Source organism: Paramisgurnus dabryanus, chromosome 20, assembly GCF_030506205.2.
Source record: "Paramisgurnus dabryanus chromosome 20, PD_genome_1.1, whole genome shotgun sequence".
In the NCBI taxonomy this organism is placed as follows: domain Eukaryota; kingdom Metazoa; phylum Chordata; class Actinopteri; order Cypriniformes; family Cobitidae; genus Paramisgurnus; species Paramisgurnus dabryanus.
In genome coordinates, this window is record NC_133356.1 from 30,748,872 (window position 1) to 30,770,520 (window position 21,649).

Sequence of the window (21,649 nt, forward strand, 5' to 3'; positions counted from 1 at the left end):
AAATACAGCATGTTTGGGTGTTGAAACTGACTACTGGTCTCCCTTACTGTTGCAATGCCTCGTTCCTGTGCCCTTGCACGGGGGAACTAATTATACACTTTCCCCTCTTGTGTCCCCTACCACCTACTATAGGTTCAAAAGGATTTTCTATTTACATTGTAATTGAATTTGAAAGTGTATAAGTGCTGAATATGCAGTCAGTGGAACGGTCTGGTAGACGCTACCTTTACGGTTACGTCCACGCGGCTGCTGGGTGATATTATGGGTGTGAGCTGAACACCGGACTTTACTGAAGAGTGCTTTAGTGTGGGCAGCTTGCTCTTGTCTGTATTACTCAGGTCCTGGAAGAAATGAAATTAGTTTCCATGGTGACGATCTTCTCGTCTTGGCAACAGAATTGTGTTACATAGAGGATTCTGCTGCTATGCCCGCTTCTGTATGGCATCTCAGCTGCGGTACCCAGTATTAATGATATTTACATCATAAAAAATCAACCGCTTCCTAAAACAGCCGCTTCCTGTTATGTGACCAGGTGACCTTAAAGATGTTCCCAGATAATAAGATCATAAAGGAGTCGGGGAGAGTTTGAAATGCAGTAATGTCTCATGTTTATTATTGTCTATTGACTGTGTTTTTGCACATTTTGTACATTTTCTTGATATTTACTGTATCTGTTTGCTCTGAAGTGATAACTAGCAGGTTTAAGGCAAATACATTGCAATTAAAATGTACATTAGATATAATCATACAAGCATAATTTTCATATGGTTTTTCACAGAAAAACCTCACAAGCAAACAGTGCTATGGTACTCTTAATCATATTGTATGACCTTGAGGCATGTAGACTTAATCTAAATGATCGAAACAGTCATCTGTAAAGACATTTTAAAGGATCTTATTTGTTTTGTTAACAAACATCACTGACATCAAATGGTGCACCATTTCAATTTTCATTAATTTTCAATTCATATCTGCCAATAAGTAGAAAAAACACTTTGGGGTGGTTTCCCAGACAGGGATTAGCTTAAATCAGGACTAGGCATTAGTTTAATTATGAAATATAACTAGTTTTAACAAACATGAGTTGCTAAAAACATTATTTTGCATTTTGAGGCAAAACAAAGGACACTGATGTATTTTAAAGGTACAGTGTGTAAATTTTTGCAGCATCTAGTGGTGATTTTGCGAATTGCAACCAACAGCTTAGTCCACTGCTCACCCCTAGCTTATGAAATACACAGAGAAGCTATGGTAGCCAGCACCGGACAAACATGTCATCGTCGGAGACATCTTAGTAAAAAGTTTGTCCGTTAATGGCTTCTGTAGAAAAATGGCAGCAAAAAATGGCGACTTCCATGTAAGGGGACCCTCTATGTATTTAGATAAAAACGTCTCATTCTAAGGTAATAAACAAATATCGGTTCATTATGAAAGGTCTTTATACACCCCTGATAATATAGTTTTGTATATTATTTTGCATTTCTGTCAAGACATCCTTCTAAAAATTACACACTGCACCTTTAAGATGCCAGCGCAAGTAGTTTACATTTATTTTAGTCTGGACCTAATCTTATCCCGGTCTGGGAAACCGCCCCTTAATGTTTAACCAAATGGTATAAAAACATACTAAATGGTCATTTTTATGAATTAAAAAAATGCAGAAAGTTTTTTGTGAAGGATAGGTTTAGGGGTAGGGTTAAGGAAAGGGAATAAAACATCCTGCTTTTACCTTTTATCTCCTTTTACCTTGGGGGCACCAGCTAAGAAATTTCATGTAGACGGTATAAGAACGTCAGTAAATGAGAAAAAATACATTTATCATCAACTTATTTGAAGGATTTTGTGAGATACTGGCTACCTTGTAGAGCCCTGAAGACATAATTGCAATACAATTTATTAAAATTTAATAAGATATGCAAAATTAACTAATAATGATACTAAAACATTCAATAATATTAAGGTTTGAAAATAACGTGCAAGGAATACAAAGTGAACGGTGTGCGGCAGAATGAAAAAAACTGGAAGATCTGCTCGATGGCGTTTATGGCTTATTAGATGTGTTTGAAATCATGTGCGCTGCGTAGATCAATCGGGCTATGACATTAAAGCAATGCGAGAACGATTGGAGAGCAGACTGCTCCTAATATTCTTTTAAATCTTTCTTGCCGTTATTTAATGTCATAAATCGATCGCTGCGCACAGCACGCATGATGTGGGGTCGTTTGGGATGCGATATTTGTGCTGCGCATATCAGAATGTTGTACAGTGACAGCTGAAGTTTTGCACTTTGGCGTTGTTAAAACTGAAGAATTATGGCCTACTGTAAGTAATATTAAAGTCAACCAAGGTAAACATACACTGGCAAAAAACGAATGCCAAGACCTCTAAAAAGAGGTTTGGTTAGGGAAATTTATGTTCGGTGCGTGGAGTGAGCAATCCCACGTTGGCAGCGTCTTCCAATGAACAGGCTTTGCTGCGATGGGATAGGAGTCAGATTCATTTTAACTCTTGGATGCTGATCTCCTGGATCACCGAGAGGGTTCTAGCAATCTGGAACATGCAGATGTGGCCCTGAAGTTGGTGCAGAAGGTCCTCAACAATCGGGAACACGCAGATGAATGTACCTTGAAGTGAAGGCTTGCTCCTCTGAGCTTAACCCTGTTGCAGACGTCTGCTATGCCTCTCTGGAAGGGAAATTCAGAATGTTGTGTTACTGTTGATGTCTCTGGAGACCCAGATCTTGGCTGATCTGTTATGCTTCCTGCATAAGCCAGAAACTCAGAACGAAGAGTATCTGTTGAAATTATACTTCTTCTTTTTTCAGATAAAGTAGTGCTCTTCAGGAACTGCATCAGGACTTTCCCTTGGCAATGTCCTGAATGTATGGAGTATAAACATGAGAGCAAAATGTTACACTATATCATGCATGCTTTCATTCATATGCTTATCATTGACATGGCATGAACAGTTGTAAAGTTTAATACATAGCTGTGATTGTTTTAGCCACTGCACTGCTAGTTAAACAGGCCACATCTGGATGATTTTTTGGCCACTCAAGCCTAAACCTTAGGGTAAAGGGCATTTGGTGATAAAGAGAAATCCTGAGAATACAAATGAAAATGTCTTTTCCTCAGTCTGGCACTGCCTTGCCGTGTAAAAAGTGTCTGGAAGCTGTCCTAGGCCAGCACCCTTATCTGATGGAACTGGACATTGGTTTATGTTATTCCACCATTATCCAATCCTAATGTAGGAAACCTTTCTTCACTATGGCAGTTAGAAAAGACCCTCTCATAAAATGCCTCTATGTACAACTGTCTCTATTTTCAGGCTTGTGATCTTGAATATATCATATGTAAATTATCACAATACTGATAATAAAAGGAAAAAGTACAAGTACATAAGGATCATTCTACGAAAATGTCAATTTTCTGTCCCTAGCCTTTATAGAAATATTGCACTTGAAACACCCTTTAGGGTTACAATTTTTTATATTTTAAAATGAAACAATCTGTTATTTGAACAATTACACCTCCTTGAGCCATCAATGTATCAATGTTTGATTTTTATTAATTAATTAGAATTTCAAGCACCACAGAAGTGCTCGTCCCCACAGTCATATACAGAGCGAAAATGCTTTATTTTGAGATCAAAAACAGTGTTTTCTTCCATTTAAAATACTGTACAATAATGTGTCCATAACTATCAAAAATATGATGTAAATTACATTAAAAGACAAAATGCTAAATAAATATTATAAAATATATAATGAAAGTAGTGGTCCCCTGGAGTTGTGTCACTGGTGTTACCGTTTAACAAAAAAACTCTTATTTTTAAATTAAAATCACACTGATGACATCACTTGACTTGCTTCTTTCAATTTCCTGGAGATCTATGAAGAGACGCCCATATAAATCCACTGTCTCTTTTCAGTTATCAGAAATCTTCTTAAAACTTTATTAACGTAAATAACTACCTTTCGGTAGCACCGCCATCTTAGTCACGTCCGCATTCAGGATGAGAGCTTACGCAGCCTACGGAGGCTACTCTACTGCTGCTCTGTGCCCCCGCCCTCCGAATTTATCATACGTCACTAAGAAAAGTGCGTACACTACGCTAAGACTCTCTCCTGAATACAGAGGAGTCTAAGATGGCGGCGCTACCGGAAGGTATTTATTTTCGTTAATAAAGTTTTAAATATGGATATTTCTACAACAACACCGCGCGGATTACCCTCAGAAGATCTTTGTTTATCATCCTGGAGCCGTTTGGATTTATTTTGTGAAGGATGGACGCACTTTTTTTTGGACTTGAAGGTCGTGGACTATGGGTGGACCCCGTAACATTACATTTAATCAACTGAAAGATCTAAAACATTTTCTAAAATACCCGAAAATGTGTTTGTCTGAAAAACGATGGACATATGCAACTCGGACAGCTTGGGGGTGAGTAAATCATGGGTTTAATATCATTTTTGGCCGAACTATCCCTTTAAGTCACTGGTATGACCTCCTTTATTGTTTGGGAATTGCGAAAAACTAGAATACAAATGGATTAAACTACTTTTTACTACTCATTAGTGAATATACAATGATTTACAATGTGTGGTTTGATACTTTGCAGCAGAAATTTTGTAAAATGCAGTTTTCATGAATATTGTCACTGGTGTTACTGTCACTTGTGTTACCATCCTTATGGGTAACACCAGTAAAGATCAGTAACACCGGTGACTGGTGATTTGTTGTGTCACTGGTGTTTCTATATTTTTTCACATTAAATAAAATCTTTCACATGTGACATGATGATAAATTGTTATTCATTGAATTCTGCTACACTTAAGAATTAAGCTTTAAAGCTGAAATTAAAAAAAAATAATATTTCATAAACGCCTTTAATATTGCTAAAGAAGTAAGGTAACACCAGTGCCAAATGAAAGGTCTGTGCAGGTTTGAAGTACATGCACACAAAAAAAAAAATCATTAAGCTGTCATTTATATGTACTTATAAAGTCAAAGAGTAATCTAATAATGTGGTCTAAGTTTAAATGTTAGAAAAATAAATACATTTGAAGACATCTTGCCATACCAAAAGTGGACGTTTCTGTAGAATGACCCATAAACAGCCAGTTTAAAACTGTCTTCTTACCATCCCACTGTTCATAATGCTAAGCTTATAATAATAATTAATAAATTAAGCTGTCGAGTCATTGGAAATGTCACTTGTTAACTTTGATTTAGCATGATTGGAACTTGTAGCCAATCAGCAGTAAGGGGCGTGTCTACTAGGTGACATCGTTGCCTGGGTCGCGTATGTGTGGGGCGGGTCTATCAAAAGAAGGTCCAGATTCTATTGGGGTGGGGCGTGTTTGTTTAGGTGATTTCAAATGTCAACATTGGCTAGAAATCATGAACCCTGCCTGTAAAAGGGGCCAGGGTGTGAAAATCAGACTCTTTCCATGTTTAAGTGCTATAATTGGGTCCCCAGTGCTTCTGTCAAAGTAGAAAACTTGAAAAAGAACAACCCAGTACCTTTGTTTTGGTAAACCATTCTTTGCAAGCATGTGAAAAATTAGGTTGTTCAGATTTTGCCTGTTTTGTGAGCTAGGTAGCAAGGCCAATTACACTAATACCACAACTTAATCTGCACTATCAAACCACGTCACTGCCATTAAGTGCAGAGAGAGAGAGAGAGAGAGAGAGAGAGAGAGAGAGAGAGAGAGAGAGAGAGAGAGAGAGAGAGAGAGAGAGAGAGAGAGAGAGAGAGAGAGAGAGAGAGAGAAATGATTGACAGCACAATTGAGTTTCAATTTCAACAAACCACTATTATGGCGATTAATGTTTGCATTTCATCAGCTCATTTGCATTTTAAAGGACACACCCAAAAATGGCACATTTTTGCTTGGGCCAACAAAGTGGAAATTTTAACATGCTATAATAAATTATCTGTGGAGTGTTTTGAGATAAAACTTCACATACACACTCTGGGGATACCAAATACTTATTTTACATCTTTAAAAAAATCTCATAATATGACCCCATGAAAATGAAAATGCTTCCCTGCCAATGACAAGTTTTCCCGGCAATCCATATTTCCGTAATTATCCACCAGGTGGTGCTCTTACCCAACTTATGCAATCCGGAAGTATTCCCTTAGTGCAAACAGTTTAAACTCTGTGTGTGTTTTGAGGATCATTCTGAATATGATCTCTATCAAAAGTCCTTCACAAAAATGCAATTATTCAGCTTTTTACTCAAAATTTGTTATTTTTGAAGAAACTTACCCATATTTGAGAGGTGATAAAAAAAGAACAAATAAGGGTAGGATGAAAAGGGTTTTTTGTCTGAAAGCAGAGGGTCTGTTCTTTCATTTGATATATTGTATGTTTATATATTTAAATAAGAACATCTTCTGGAAGGCATTCAACTTTTGGGAAAATCATAAAACATGCATACTGTAAACCTTTTTTTAATGCTGGCGTGGAAAGAGTTAAGTAAGTACATACAGTAATCAGGGTGGAACAGTGGGTAGCACTATCGCCTCACAGCAGGAAGGTTCTTGGTTTGAGCCCTGGCTTGGTCAGGTGGCCTTTCTGTGTAGAACTTGCATGTTGTCCCTGTGTCAAGGTGGGGTTTATATTTTACATTTAGCCAATGTTTTTGTCCAAAGCAACTTACAAATGAGGTAACAATAGAGCAATTAGCAGCACAAGAACAGTTATACACAAGTGCACCAGAACTACAGTAGTCTCTTCAAGTATAACACAGTATACATTTTACATTTTACAGAGAATGTAAAGATAAGGAATGTAAAGATTATATGTTGTAAATATTCAATATATTGCACAGCTCTTACCTGTCATGCAGCGGAAAATTTGTCAACCAAAAAATGTGCTTCAATTTTATTTTAGAGTCAAGCAGCATTTTTAAAGGTCAGTCCTGGAAAAAAAGAGCTGCTTAAAGGTGAAATGTATAATTTCTGTGCCATTACTGGCACCAGTCAGAATTGTAAAAATAACGAATGTTTTCAGATTTTCTGAACACCCTCCAATGAAAAACGCTCACTATATTGGACTTTTTGCGATTCTCAGAGCAGAAATGTGTTATGTGTTGATCCAATTTTTTTGAGAAAAGCTGTGAATGATTTCCTTTGAATACAGCATGGGATAGGAAAAGGCAATGGTGTGTATGTACTGCAGACCAAAAAGAGCACTTAAAAAAATTATCCTTTAATGTACAAAACCAAATGTATTTTTTACAGTAGAGATTGTAAATAAAATAATTCTTAAAAACAAATTAGGTGTATTTAAACTGGTAATTGTCTGTATGTGGTAAACGTTTAAATATTTTAATGATTTCCTGACATTTCATTGTTATGTCACCCTCTACTGGGAGTAGGAGTAGTTTACAATGTGCCTATTTTTCTATCTTACTTGTAAGTTTAAAGTACACAAAATCTGCTTTTGTGTTTAAATGTGGAGTTAGGGGTGATGTTTCATTAATCCGTTTTTCTAATAATTATATAATGTTTTTGTATGATTTACATTGTATGAATCCGTAACTTGTAAAAGTAGTTATGAAAACGTCACAAAACATAAAATTTTTGCTTCAGACGACATCATCACTGTAGTTTACTCAACGGCGCATAAGGGTAAGATAATCTTTAATTTAGCTATGATGCTGGTAGTGACGATTCTCTTTGACCAATCAGTGATCTGCAGTGTTTACACGTCACATTTTAGTATCGGAACCGAGCCGCACTTTGCAGTGGAAAATCGTGTTGCTTTTAATACTCAGTATTAAATGGTTCTCCACGTCTGTTTTATCAAAAACCCTTAAGCCGACACCCATGATCTGAACAGATAAGATGCATCAGTTAGTGGCAAGGAGTGAAACGTAAGGTGCGAGGAGATTGAGGTTTAGGCCTCGGCCTGTTGTTGACACCTCTTCTCCGCTGACACCACTTCTCATTTGTCACGGCCCTGCTTCAGCCTCCATCAACGCAGCGATATTCGCACTCAGCCGCTCACTGTGTTTTATAATGAGAAACGATAGGCCTGCTTTTATGCTGTGGGAGAGAACCATCGCATGCTGCTGTACACAGACGAAGCCCCAGAAGCTCGCCACTGTTGATAGTTTCCTCCCGAGAGTGTGTGTGGGGTGTGCGTCCGCTCAGTGTGCCAACTTTGGATTAACTCCAGGATTTTAATTAACATGGACCCAGAATCACCTGTGGCAGGCCACCTGGGTCACATGGATCTGGTTATGCATTTCTGTGTGCATGTCATTTGCATGTCATATGGGTTTAAAAGCATTATTAATTGGCTTTAGGAAGAACAACCACACTGTAATGTTACATATACATTACAAACCTGTGCAGCATAGTTTCTTACAACCGCAACAATGGGTTTTTCTTTTAGTAACTTTGTCGCAGATTGGTCGTTTGAACCATGTTGGTTCGACAGCATAGTTGATGATGTCACGTAGGAGGTGGAGTACTAATTAATTTGATTAAATGTCATTGCTGTAAATAACGTACGTTGCATCGGAAGACTGATTTTGTTACCGTGATTTAGTTCTTCGTTGTTTAATTTCAAGATATTTAATTCATGTGAAACTTCCTAATTCATGTCCCTCTTACGTCACTTCTCCCAGGGATTTCCCAGGGTCTTAAATCTTGTAGATCTGCACAGTTTTCAAATGCAGAGCTTTAATTCTGTTTACAAACTTAAAGACGTAAAATTTAATTTTAATATATTTAGAATGGTGGATAAAGAATGTACTACATGTTTTTTGCTTATTTTGTCCAAAAGCATGATCAACGTCAGTCTACATATTATAATAACAAGGAACTATGCTTCTAACCACAGGTGAAGAGCTATTGTTCAAACCACACAAGTTTGCGAGGCAGCTTGCGAAAGTTCGTTTGAACTATAGTTTCGCGAAACACGAAATCGTTGAACTTTGTCAGTACTACCGACGAAACTTACGACAGTAGTTGGCTAATGATGCTTTTGGGAAATGCACCCTGTAAAAGAAACCGCCCCTTTAGGTCTACCTCAAGGTAACATTAAGCAGAGCCGATCCGCCCTATACGCAGGCTACGCGAGCTGCGTAGGGCCCCGCACCCCCTTTTTCTTAACTTCATGCAGCGCTGCACAGACCAGCTGGCGAGTGACATCATTGTGCCGCGGGAGCGATTCGAAATTATAACAAGCAGTCTGATCTCATGATACTTTTATTCCAGTTGTCAGTCCATCTATGCAGCTCCGCATGCGGTTGACGTGCCTATCAACATGCGTCTTCATTTGGATATTAAAGCTATCCGCCCGAAGCAGGAAAGACAAGTGCTGTGAAGGTGAAGTAGAAGATTAAGAACACAAAATTCCTATTTAGTCTTGAATAACCATGCAATGGATTTATAACAAACACTGCAGTCCAAATCCCTAGATTCAGTTTTAGTCCAGTGTGTTTTGTTAGAAATGCTTATACACATTAATAATCAAAATATTTCATATGTGTAAAAAAACTTTTACATTTATTCATGCAAGATGTTGTGTGACTCTTGTTAGTATTTTAAAACAATGCACATTAGGTCTAAAGTTAGCATATTTAGATAATGATTTATGTATTTGGTGTGTTTATCTGTGGAGTCTGATCATGCCTTAGTTTTTAAACAAATTGGAAAATCTGTTGAGTTATAGTTTATCTGACAGCTATTTTGGTTTTATTTCATTCATAATTTTAAATTAGTTTCCCTGATAATCTACATCTCTTAAAAAATCATATATTTGGCAGTAGACCTTGTTTTCTAAGCAATGTAACAAATTAAGGGCTTTTCATAAAACATGTGTCAATGTTATAATTAGGAAGTATTCTGAAGAGTGTCACAGTAATGTACATGTGGCAAAAATGTACAGCTATAAGATAATACGTGTTTTAGTTAACATTTTGTTTAAAGCTACATTTAAGCAGAGACAGTGAATGTTTTTTTATACGCGATAACAGGGCCCCCTCACAAAGTTGCTTAGGGCCCCCAGAAGGTCAGGATCGGCACTGCATTAAGGGAAAGGTGTCATTACCAATATGGTATTTGTAAGACATATCTGACTGGCATGTATGGTCTGGAAAAAAATTCACAACAAGCTAATATTATAATTATATTATCTACAGTAAAAAATAGCATGATTGTAAAATTGACAAAACACTGTTGCTTTGTATTGTCATTAGCAATTTACTATTTCTTTTTACATTACCATCTAATAAAAAACGTCTAATAGTAACATGTGTAGTGTATAATCTAATAGCTGAAGGGACAGGCTGTCATTTTCTGCCCATATTTCCATTATATAAACATAATTGCTACATGATAATCCTGTATGTTCAGCACAAACATCAATTCCATTTTTACGAAACCACAATGCATCTACAGACCACGGCAGACCACTAATACCACAGCAGGCTGTATATGTTTGATGGTTTACCAAATGCTTGTTCATTCAGTACATTTTCTATTATTGGCACTTAACTCTTTCACCGCCAGCGTTTTAAAAAAAAGTTGCCAGCCAGCGCCAGCGTTTTTCATGATTTTCACCAAAGTTTAATTTCTTCCAGAAAATGTTCTTCTTTAAATATATAAACATACAATATACCAAATGAAAGAACAGACCCTCTGCTTTCAAACAAAAAAAACAAAAAAAAACGTTTCATCCTACCTTTAGTGGTTCTTTTGCAATCAGTTTTGAATATGGGTAGGTTTTTGGAAAAACACCATATTTTGAGCAAAAAGCAGAGATAATTCCATTTTTGTGACGGACTTTTCATAGAGATCCCATTCAGAGCGATCTTTAAAACAGACACGGACATGCAGCAGCTTGCCATAGGGCAATACTTCCGGTTTTAAAAAGTTGCGGAAGGTGGATAATAGCGGTATTGCGGAAAGACGGAAAATCTCGTCATTGGCGGGGAAAGAGTTAATGATTTGTGGACAGCACATGCTGAGTATCATGTTTCTGACAATAAGATACAGCCTGTGAAATAATCCAAGGGAGCTCCATTTGTTTATTATTTTTAATTTGACTTTTTTACCCCCTCTCTCTAAATAAAGTATAGCTAAATAAATAAATATAAATATTTATTGTGGTATTTGTTTTTTTGTTATTTAGGTTATTTAGGTATATATATATATATATATATATATATATATATATATATATATATATATATATATATATATATATTTATATATATATACCTAAATAACAAAAAAAAAAAAACAAATACCACAACAAATATTTATATATTTAATAAAATATATAATAAAAGTACTGTAATAAAAGTATTATGAGATCAGATATATATATGTGTGTGTATTTACTTTTCTTTGTATTTGGCATGTAAAATTTCCTTATAACAAGTATAATAACGTATTAAGAATAATAATGAGGTTTTTAATTACTTCACACCACTGAGCATGCCAACAATGTACAAAGAAAAAGAATGAAAAACAAATACTGACTGGCAGAATAATATTATACAATCAAGACACAAAGCAATCCAGCGCCTCTTTTGAATTTTAGTAATAACTACAGCTATGACTTAAAATAAGTGAATTGATTTTTTCATCAGACATTATAGTGTAAGACAAACCAAAGAAATAAAATTGATACTTTGCTCCAACCAAAGATGTGTTAACAGCTCCAGGACAAATAACGCCATCAGCTAAAATATTGCTTAGAAAATAAATTGTCAGGGGAGAGAACATTGATAATCAATGCTGCTGAAGTCATTAAGTGAACCAACTTTCTAAAAGTCAGTGAAGAAATTGTATTAAGTTCAAATAAAATAAAACACATGGTTAAGTAATATACCAAACAGAGTTATGGTGTCAGTGTACTCAATTTGAATAGTTCACAGACAGATTTGAAATTCGCCAAATTAGCTGCATCAATTCAGTTGTCACCATTGATTGAAATATTCTGCCATGGTCTCCAGCTGGTGTTCAGCCACATGAAAATGAGTTCAAATAAACGTGTCTAAACTTTCATTAGGGGCATTTCACTCGTGGGATTGACAGTCAGTGCTTGATAAGTGTTAGTGAATAAAAGAAAGAGAATGGAAAGAAGAGATGTAATGCTTTATTCATAGTCCCGGAGCAAAAAAACATTTTTATTCCTGAGAAGGTGATGCTGAATACTTGTTGTTCTTCAACTCACAGCGTGTATCTACCCATCAAATAGAAAAAGTCAAAAAAGACATATGCAATCTATGGCATGCATGCTCACGCCAGACACACTAGAGATATTGCATGCAGGTTCTTATAAGTAATTGAATGGTGTATGACCTTACCTTGATACTCTGGGAAAAATCTCATGAGTTTTGTTTTTGCTCACAGTATATTGAATGAGCGCAAACATAACCCATCTGTCTCTGCAAATAGAAAACCAATATTTGAAGGAACATTTCAACATGATACATTTACTCAAAGTCAAGTTGAAATGCTGTTTATGACCCAATTCTGTAAGGTGACGTATTTCTGAGTTTGTCGATGAGGAAAGTGAGATTTAGGGGTGTATAAAGATGAGGAGTTTAAATTCAATTTGTTGCCTTAGTTGTCTAAGTCATGCATAAAATCCCAAATCTTTTTGAGCGATATTTGTTTGCTGCTGGTTAGTTTTATAAAGCCTTTGGTAGTATAATTACGTTTTTATATATTAAAAATATATTGTGTAAAGGCCTTATTCATTCATTCAAACCTATTTATCAGAGTATTACTGTATGTAACAGGGGCAGTTGTTACCTAATGGTTAGAGAGTCCGACTTGTAGGATTCTCAGTGCCGTGAGGAAAGGCACCTTATCCCCAAATGCTTCCTGGGCACTGTAGTGAATGCTTGTGTGCATCTTGTAATAAATTGCCATCCAGATGATGTCATTGTGGTAAAAAGATAATTTCATAAATCATTTTTTTGTTTTAATTAATTTAATTTTCAATTTTACTTCAGGGGAAATGGATGCTTTGAAGCAACTGTGCTAAAAATAGCTCAGAATAGATTTAAACCCCTTCAAAACCATTACAATCATTTGATTTTTTCATTCTAGGCATTGAAGGTGCCAACATAGACCATAGTTTTTAATTCATAACACAATTCCCATAGAGTCCATTCCTAGAATTCGGTAACTTTTCGGTACACATTATGGTATTAAAACAGTAAAGTATTAGTTGATTTCAGTTCTAATGTATGTAAAAGGTGCAGGGAGATGTTTAGTTGTTACCTTATGTACTTTTATTCACCTAAAAGTCAAATGTGACTACTTTTAAGAATTTTCATATAGGTTATAGTCGTTTTCTCATGTCCCAAACGCTGTATTGTAAAACTCATTTGCGAACAAAAGTGCAAAAACCCTCACATTTAAATTTTTCAGATAATTAAATGTTAATGGTTACACGATCCTTAGAACTAGTTTATTTTTTTAGTTATTATGCAATTTAAATAATTCTTTTTTGTGTGTGTCCCTTGAGTTGTCTGTCCATTCTTTAACATTATTATTCTGCCTCTTTACGTAGTTGAAAATATACCCAATATAATGATAACCACAGCATGCATTATCACACGTTCAGAGATAAAACACCAGGGGAAGGTCACTGTGAAGCTCTGTTGTATAATTTTTATTAGTTTCAGTGTTCGATTTAAGGCTGGGGGTCCCGGACATTAACAGTGAGGACTTTAGAGACATTAAGAACTTGGGGGTCCATTGGTTTCTCATTATATAGAAATCTAGTCTGTTATGTCTCCCAATGTCATAAGAAGCTAATTCACAGGATATTTTCGAACAATCCAAGTGGGTCTTGTAGTCTCTGTGCACTTTCTAATTAACCCGTCCAGCAAGTATATGACTGATAAGAATAATAAATATTATTTTAAGGCAATCTGAAATGCTTAATTTCCACATAACAACTACCTGAAACTTTTTAACACCTCATCTAGGTACTGTGAGTCATGTTGATAGGTGCCATTTGATACTTACCATTAAGTTATATAAAAATGCATAATTAATGATTTTTTTTAATCATTAAACCAAATTCATGTCTGTCTTGTTTGAAATCTAATTTAACTCTTACAGGATTTAATCTGTGATGCCAACTGGCTGGCTGTACATTATTAATAATATAAATAAAATATATTTACAATAAATATTACTTCTACTAGACTTTATTTAGTAAATTGTTGTGTTTTTCGGGGGGGGGGGGGTGTTAGAGCTTTGACACAATTCAAACATTTATTATGATTTTAGTCAGACATAGTCAAGCATAACATGTCTATTCTGCTAGCAGATTATGCATCTCTGTCACATATCTGTCCTCTCTTTTATTTTGAAATTCTGTTCTGTCTGCCATGTTTTGTAGTTCTTTGTAGTTCTTTTGTTTTATTGGTCCTTGTGCTTGATTGTTTCCCAAGTGTGTCTAATTAGTCCTGATTACTCTTAGGCTACTGTATAAATACCCACGCAGTGTTAGTCTTGTCCTTTGTCATGTGTTGTTTGTATGTAATGGTGTTCTGTGCTTGATCTGGGTCCATGGTCTGTGTTTATTATCCTGTTTTTTTTATGTTAAAGCATTTGGACCTGCTGTCTGCTATCTCATCATTTCAATCTCAAACAATTACAAATTGTTAGGAGATTATAAATGTGAACTAAAAATGTACTATTTATTTAAATGGACAGAAGTATCAGCCTAAATTCAGATAGATTTTTGGTGTATTTGTTAAATTTCTTTCACAGACCCTGTGGTGGAAATTTTTTACCTCAGTTTGTCCACCCCATTGTGGTCCAGATCTCGTGTTATCCAGTGTTTGAATTATCAAAGATTATGGGGGTAAGCTAGCTAAGCCCTCCCCACGTCATTAAAGGGTCACCATGACTTCAAAAAGTAAAGTAATGGATCAACATTTTATTCAAAGCAACCACAAATAAACCTTAACTCAAACCCTAACCATTTTTATCCCTCAACTTAGTGTGAAATAATAGTTTGAAAATAATTTTTAAAGGTCCTATCCCAATCCTAAATTTAACAATATGTTAACAGTTTCCAGAAATATGTCCAGAAAACAGCGTGAGGCGCAACTGAGATTTTACATTTATTTCTGACAGAAATCTTCAGGATTAGTTTATTGCGAAATTGGGAGAAATAATGGACCTTTTCACTTTGGGATAGCGCAGCACAAGACTTTTAAATAAATGTAGTATTTTAATTTTAATAATAGCCAGGGGACCCCCTAATAATTTTTTTGTGCTTTATAGGTTGTACCTCAATGCTTATACTGTGGGGGGTCCGGGACACTAGTGTTATCTCAGTTGTACTAAAGTTGTATCTGTTTTTACTTTTTATTACGGTTTATTTTTATTTTAAAATGCAGAAAAATATAGAAATAAAAAATAAGTTAGTGACAAACATTTGAACGGTAGTGTACAGTACAGTACATATACTGTAGTGCCAGCCCCACTATTGGGACATGTTGTCACACAAGTAAAAGAGGACATGCAGATCCAGGTTGGCAGGTAAATTCAATACAGCTTTTTTAAGACGCAGAAAAAAAATCACACATGGGTCGGTTATTTCTCCATAGCAATGATAAGAGATAAGAGGATCTGCAACATCGTGAGTGCAATGAACTTGAGTCCAACCAAGAGCCTCCTGACTTTGCTGCAGAGTTTTAGGGATGGAATTGGCATCACGGTTCATTGTGTACATAATGAGCCTCCTTCAGTGATGTCAGCCGCTGTTAACAGCACATAGATCCTCAGTGCCAGAACGCTGGAGCATTTAGACTACCAGGCTTGATCAATTTGGGTCGGAAGGGATAAGTGTGTGTGTCGGGGGGTTGGGGGGTCTGCATCTGCAAACATTTCTAAAAAATGCTTTCCATTTCTGATCATTTGATTTGTAAGGAACATTGCATTATGTTTCATCGTCTAATCAAGAGAAAGAATTTACTTTTTATTCATTGTTGTTCCCAAACTGTTTTTGCACAGTATATCTATGTATATATGAATACTTTCTTTTGCTGAGCTATGCTGAATGTAAAACAGTCAATCGGCTTGTAGGCATGTAGAATGCATTAGTAGGGTTGAGGAAATAGAAATCCTATAGCTACAATTTGTTTATAGAGAAAAAGTTTTTCAGCAATAGAAAATCTTTTCATGACAGATCTACCATTGCAATAGTATATTTTTTATTAGAAGCCACAGGTTTTAATCCTGGTTAGTCCACCAAAGGGGCAAAAAAAGCACAATTAATCTCTTCTTTTGACCTTAAATTAAGGTCTTAGAAACCAAAATGATCAGTCTGTACTAAAAACTGAACAATATTTACATTATCTCTGGCATCTATAGTGATTCACAAATGTAATGCAGCAGGAAGGTTGAATTGCAAATCGTGTATTTGAACCCTTAAAAGTCACAGAGGGAAGAAAACACCACACAAAGGGTTTGCCTCAGATGAAAAGAAAACAACGTTGATTTTTATTACTCGCTTCCCCAAGTGTGATCTAAGCGGTGATATTATGAGATACAATTGCCCATCTCACTCCAGAGTTCCCACTTCAAGGGCCTTCTAGTGAGTAAGGCACAGAGATTCCATTGAAATTTGCCAAAAGTTTCAAACACGCTTAGGATCGCTTGGCTCAGACTTTGAATTATTGATAATGGGGTTTTTAAAGGAGTCATATGAAACGATTTCATGTTTTCCTTTGTTTTTAGAGTGTTGGAAGATGGATGTGCACATAAAAGATCTGTAAAGTTACAAAAATTTAAGGTTTTCAAATCCAAAGAGATTTTCTTTTTAAAGTTAAGCCTAATGTATGCGCAAAGATAGAGGGTGTAACTTTTATTGGCACTGTAGTATTGTTCCTGCCGCCATGTCGAGTAGACCCTGTGTTTTTCGTTGCGAAAGCCAAACTGCTTTGTTCCAATAGAGGAAACATTAAAGGAACACGCCCACATTTTGGGAATTTAGCTTATACACCGTATCCCCCAGAGTTAGATAGGTCCATACATAGCTTTCTCATCTCCGTGTGTCCCTTAACTCTGTCTGACGCAGCCCTCGCTAGCTTAGCTTAGCACAAAGACTGGAGGTGAATGGCTCCAGCTAGCATACTGCTTCTAATAAGTACAAAATAACGCAAACATTTTCCTATTTATGTGTTGTGGTTTGTATAGTCACATTGTGTACAAATAACAAGGACATATGAGACTCTTTTAACCGTATATATACAGGGAACTATATTCTCAGAAGGCAAAGCACTGCTACTGGGCGGAGTGATTTGCTCGCAGCACCCGAGAAGCCCCCTGGTGAGGAGCAGAGAGTTCGGTCAGAGTTGTGCAAATCACTCAGCCCAAGTGGACTACTTTCTAAACACAGGGGGCTCTATTTTAACGATCTGAAACGCAAGTGCGAAGCGCAACGCGCAAGTGAGTTTGTGGGCGGATCTTGGGCGCTGTTGCTATTTTCCCGGCGTGAGAAATAACTCTTGCGCCGGGCGCAAATCAATAAGGGGTTGGTCTGAAGTAGGTTCATTATGCATAGGTGTGGTTTGGGCGTAACGTCAAATAAACCAATCAGAACGCTAGCCAACATTCCCTTTAAACGCAAGGGCGCAAGTTCCATGGCGGGTTGCTATTATTATGACCGATTTACCAGGCGCACGCCAGGAGCGGTTCACAGCCGAGGAGACCGACGTCCTTGTACGAGGGAATCCCACGCTTGCCAGAATAAATCGGGCACGCCGTGTAACGGGAGGTGGATCTGCCTCAGGACTTGACGCCAGCAGAGGACATCGCTGCGTCCACCCTCACCGCTGAAAGGGTTTGGGGGCTTTGAAATCGGACCCAAGAAACGCAAGCAAGGTCCAACCCCAAAGTACTCTTACAAATCAAGTTCATATACATTAAGGTTTCTTATGAAAACATTTTAATTATTATTTACATAAAATAAACGTAATACAGCCACACAACAAAGTTATGAAAATATTTTAATCGTTATTTGCATGAGAATAAATAAAAAATATCACCACAATGCTCACCACTATGATTCCCCTTATCTCGTGTATTAATATTTTTAACTGTAACAATTTATGATTTGCAAAAATAACTGTTGCATCTGTGTAGATTAGATAAGCAAAGTGTATGCGCGTTGTGCACGCTATACATTATGGTCAAGCATGCGCCCTTAAAATAGCATAATGAACCACGCGCAACGCGCCACTGACTTTAGACTAGTTTTTTTTGGTTAGTAGCGCAATTGTTTTTTGAAACTGCAAAATAGCATGAGAGATGGTTTGCGCCGCAACACGCCTCCTTTTTGCGCTGAACCGCCCAGGGAGCGCAAGTTCATTCCCTAGTTTGCTGACGTGCATCTGTGGAGGGAAAAACCCCGCTGTGCGCCGGCGCAAAATACGAATGATACATGCGTCACTGACAAAGTCAATTGCGCTGGGTGCAAGATAGAGCCCAGGGAGTTACAAGGCTGGATGTACACCAAGGCTTCATCTAAAAAGTGGAGACATTTCAACTTTGCAACTACAGATGGGCAGGACTTAAAGGTGCTACAAAAATGTATGGTATGTGGAAAATAATGTGTTTTTTTAATCATTAACCATGCGAACACATTGCATTACACCAAATACACAAAGCAATCTGCTTTTTAGCCACGAAATATAGGCCCTTTAAGCAAAAAACCTTTGTATTCTGCAAAACAGGTCACATCACTTCCCATTCAGGTGTTTTGCGTACGCTTCATGAAATGAAGCTATACAAGAGATAAACATGAGCAATGTCTATTGATTTATACATTTTAAAGTTGAATAATTTTTTTCCTCTCTCCCTCATTTGGACACTAAAATTGAATAAAATGCCAAAAATTAAAAAGGCTGTTGATTTTGTCGTCAGATGAAATATGTTTTCTGCTGAAATAGTGTTGCAGTCATATGAAATGTTTGTGGCTAGCTGAGATGCTGTAGCAGATTTCTTGGAGCAGGGTCTGGTTTCTTAAGTGATGGTCTCTTGTAGGAGTCATACAGATATGGGTTGAGTTCATGCATCAGACCTGTATGACATCAGTGATTTGCTGTATCTGTCAGAGCTGATCTCATCAACTGATGATGAACTGCCTCAGGGTCATTCTGAAGGGACTAAAAGTGATGCTAGGAAGCCATGCAGTATAATATTGATCTGTATGTAAAGGTCATGGCACTGCTGTAGTAGTCTATGGATTGTCTGGGTGCTGTAGATGTTACATACAGTATGTAGATAATGCAGACTTTTGATTATCAGTTACTTTACAAACATAAGTATAGTGCTATTCTCTTTAAAGCTGAAATCCTTTCTTATTATAGAAATATACATCAAAAAGTTCCATTGATACATATTTCTGTTCTTTATTATTTGTATTTTGTGGCACTTTTTTTTATAAAAGCAAGAAGGTACTTGACGCAAGTACTGTATGGTGAATAAGTCACGGCTGAAGGGGTTGCATTGACTCTTGACGCTTCATGTCGTGCCTAACAATGCCATGACAATCTTCAGCAATGACTCGCTCCACAATATACTGTAGCACAGCATCTCATACCTTTTTGCTTACAAAAATCATCATAGACTTGAAAGTTAACCACATATAAATATTATAATGTAATGTATTGTTACTGTTGTTATAATTATTTATTAGATAATACAACATCTTTTTTTAAAAGGCAAATGCCTGCATTATACAGTAATGCAATAAGAACGCCATTAAAATGCAAAGTGATATAAAAATAACTCTTACAATTTAATGCTTCAAACAGAGATTGCAAATAGAGAGCCAAAAGCTATGGACTGCAGCTTAAGAGTACTGCAAAAACATTTCATTTTAAGAGATTCAAAAGAAGGAAGGTGGTCATGAAAGGGATAAGGGCTACAAATAAAGTATGTAGTTATGTTGGAACAGTGGAAATATGTAACTGCAGTTTCAAATCTTAGTGTAAACATTTTACCAAAATCCCATTATGTCCCCCGTAGTTCTCCATCGAAGCCAAAGTGTCCCGGTCAACCGGAGTCAAGAAAAGCCTCAGATCAAAATAAAAACGACAAGCGCAAATGCACAACTGTTGTCACTCATGCATGAAAGCAGGGATTTCTGGGAATTCTGCAGTAAATGGATACACTCTGTCAGTACATTTACTATCACAGTAGGGCAGCCAGATTTCAGTCTTGAGATTTCTGCTAAAACTAAAAATATCTGCCACATAAGGTACGGTAAAGGTAGAACCTTCTGTAATGTCTTATACTCGCCCTCCTGTCATTCAATGCCATATGCTTTGAGTTAACAGGATAAAGTTTGGAAATCTTGTTTTCCGTTTCATATATTTGAACTGGCATCAAAGTCATGATGCAAGTGTGAACACATGATGCTAGTGGCAATTTGAACACAAATGAGATTTTGAACCCTTGGTGGTGGCAAAGATTTTCATTGAATAATAGCTCAAATTTCCTCAAGCACAGCTGTGGCTATGAATAATTGAAGCAAGAGTCATACAGGTGTTCATACATCAGTCATACATTATGTTTTGTCCTTTTTGACAGTCATGGTCACCTTGAACCCATTTAAAATATTAGAATATGGTTTTTGAACCACATTTGATTAAAATATGATTATTTATGATTTTTCCATTTGGGGCCGAATCTTTTTACTTATATTAAGATTGTCAGTGGTAGACAACTTGATATATCTGAATAATTCTTGTACAATGTTGTAATTTGTGAGTACTGATATGTTAGCCAATTGGTGGGTGTAGCGGTCTGTATATCAATAATGTCAGGTAAACGTCACATACACTAAATATGCATTATAGAGTAGATGGCACCGACAAGCTGAAGTTTAATATCAGGGTGAGTGGTGCACCCCCACCAAGGCATCCTGTTTCTATTGCCAAGCAGGAAGCTCTTAATGTCTGAATGATAGGGTCATAAATTTATGCTTTTGGGTGGCATCCAAATGTATACTTCCTCTTGTGAAAAGAGACCAAATGAGTCATGCATCAAACTGCTTAAATGTCAGAAGTACAGAGTCAAAGGTAGTTGTACCAACATTCCAAGTCTTTCATTTCAGAGAAAGGAAATTATGTCCGAACAAACAAAACTGACAGAAAAGTTAATTGATTATGATTGCGGGAACTAAATTGATGGTGTGTTCCAAACAGGATTAATCCGATGCAAATTTCGTCAGCAGAATATAGTACACATACTGTATGTCAGGGTTCCCCAAATGTTACCCTGGAGGGCCGGAGCTCCAACCCTGATCAAACACACCTGAGCAAGCTAATCAAGGTCTTCATAATCACTAGAAAATCACAAGTAGGTAAGTTTGATTAGGGTTGGACCTAAACTATGTAGTTCTCCGGACCTCCAGGGTAAGATTAGGGGAACCCTGCTGTACGCACACTGCCAGATTTTTGTAACCGTGCGATACTTTGTTGCACCGCATGAGCTTACAGGAGTATGTGGGGCAGGACAGATGTTGCTATTTGTCGCAATGTGCCAAACACATGTGTACGTTCAAAAATTATACTTGGGCCTTTAAAATAGACTTTTAAAAGCCCACTGCTTAAAATTTTCATAGTGTGAA

General features: G+C 36.7%; 1 protein-coding gene across 1 annotated transcript in view; it reads left to right on the forward strand.

Annotated features, from left to right (window-relative positions):
• Positions 1 to 21,649, forward strand: part of csmd1a (CUB and Sushi multiple domains 1a) — a 667,584-nt gene that overhangs the window by 105,531 nt on the left and 540,404 nt on the right. The window lies entirely within an intron of this gene.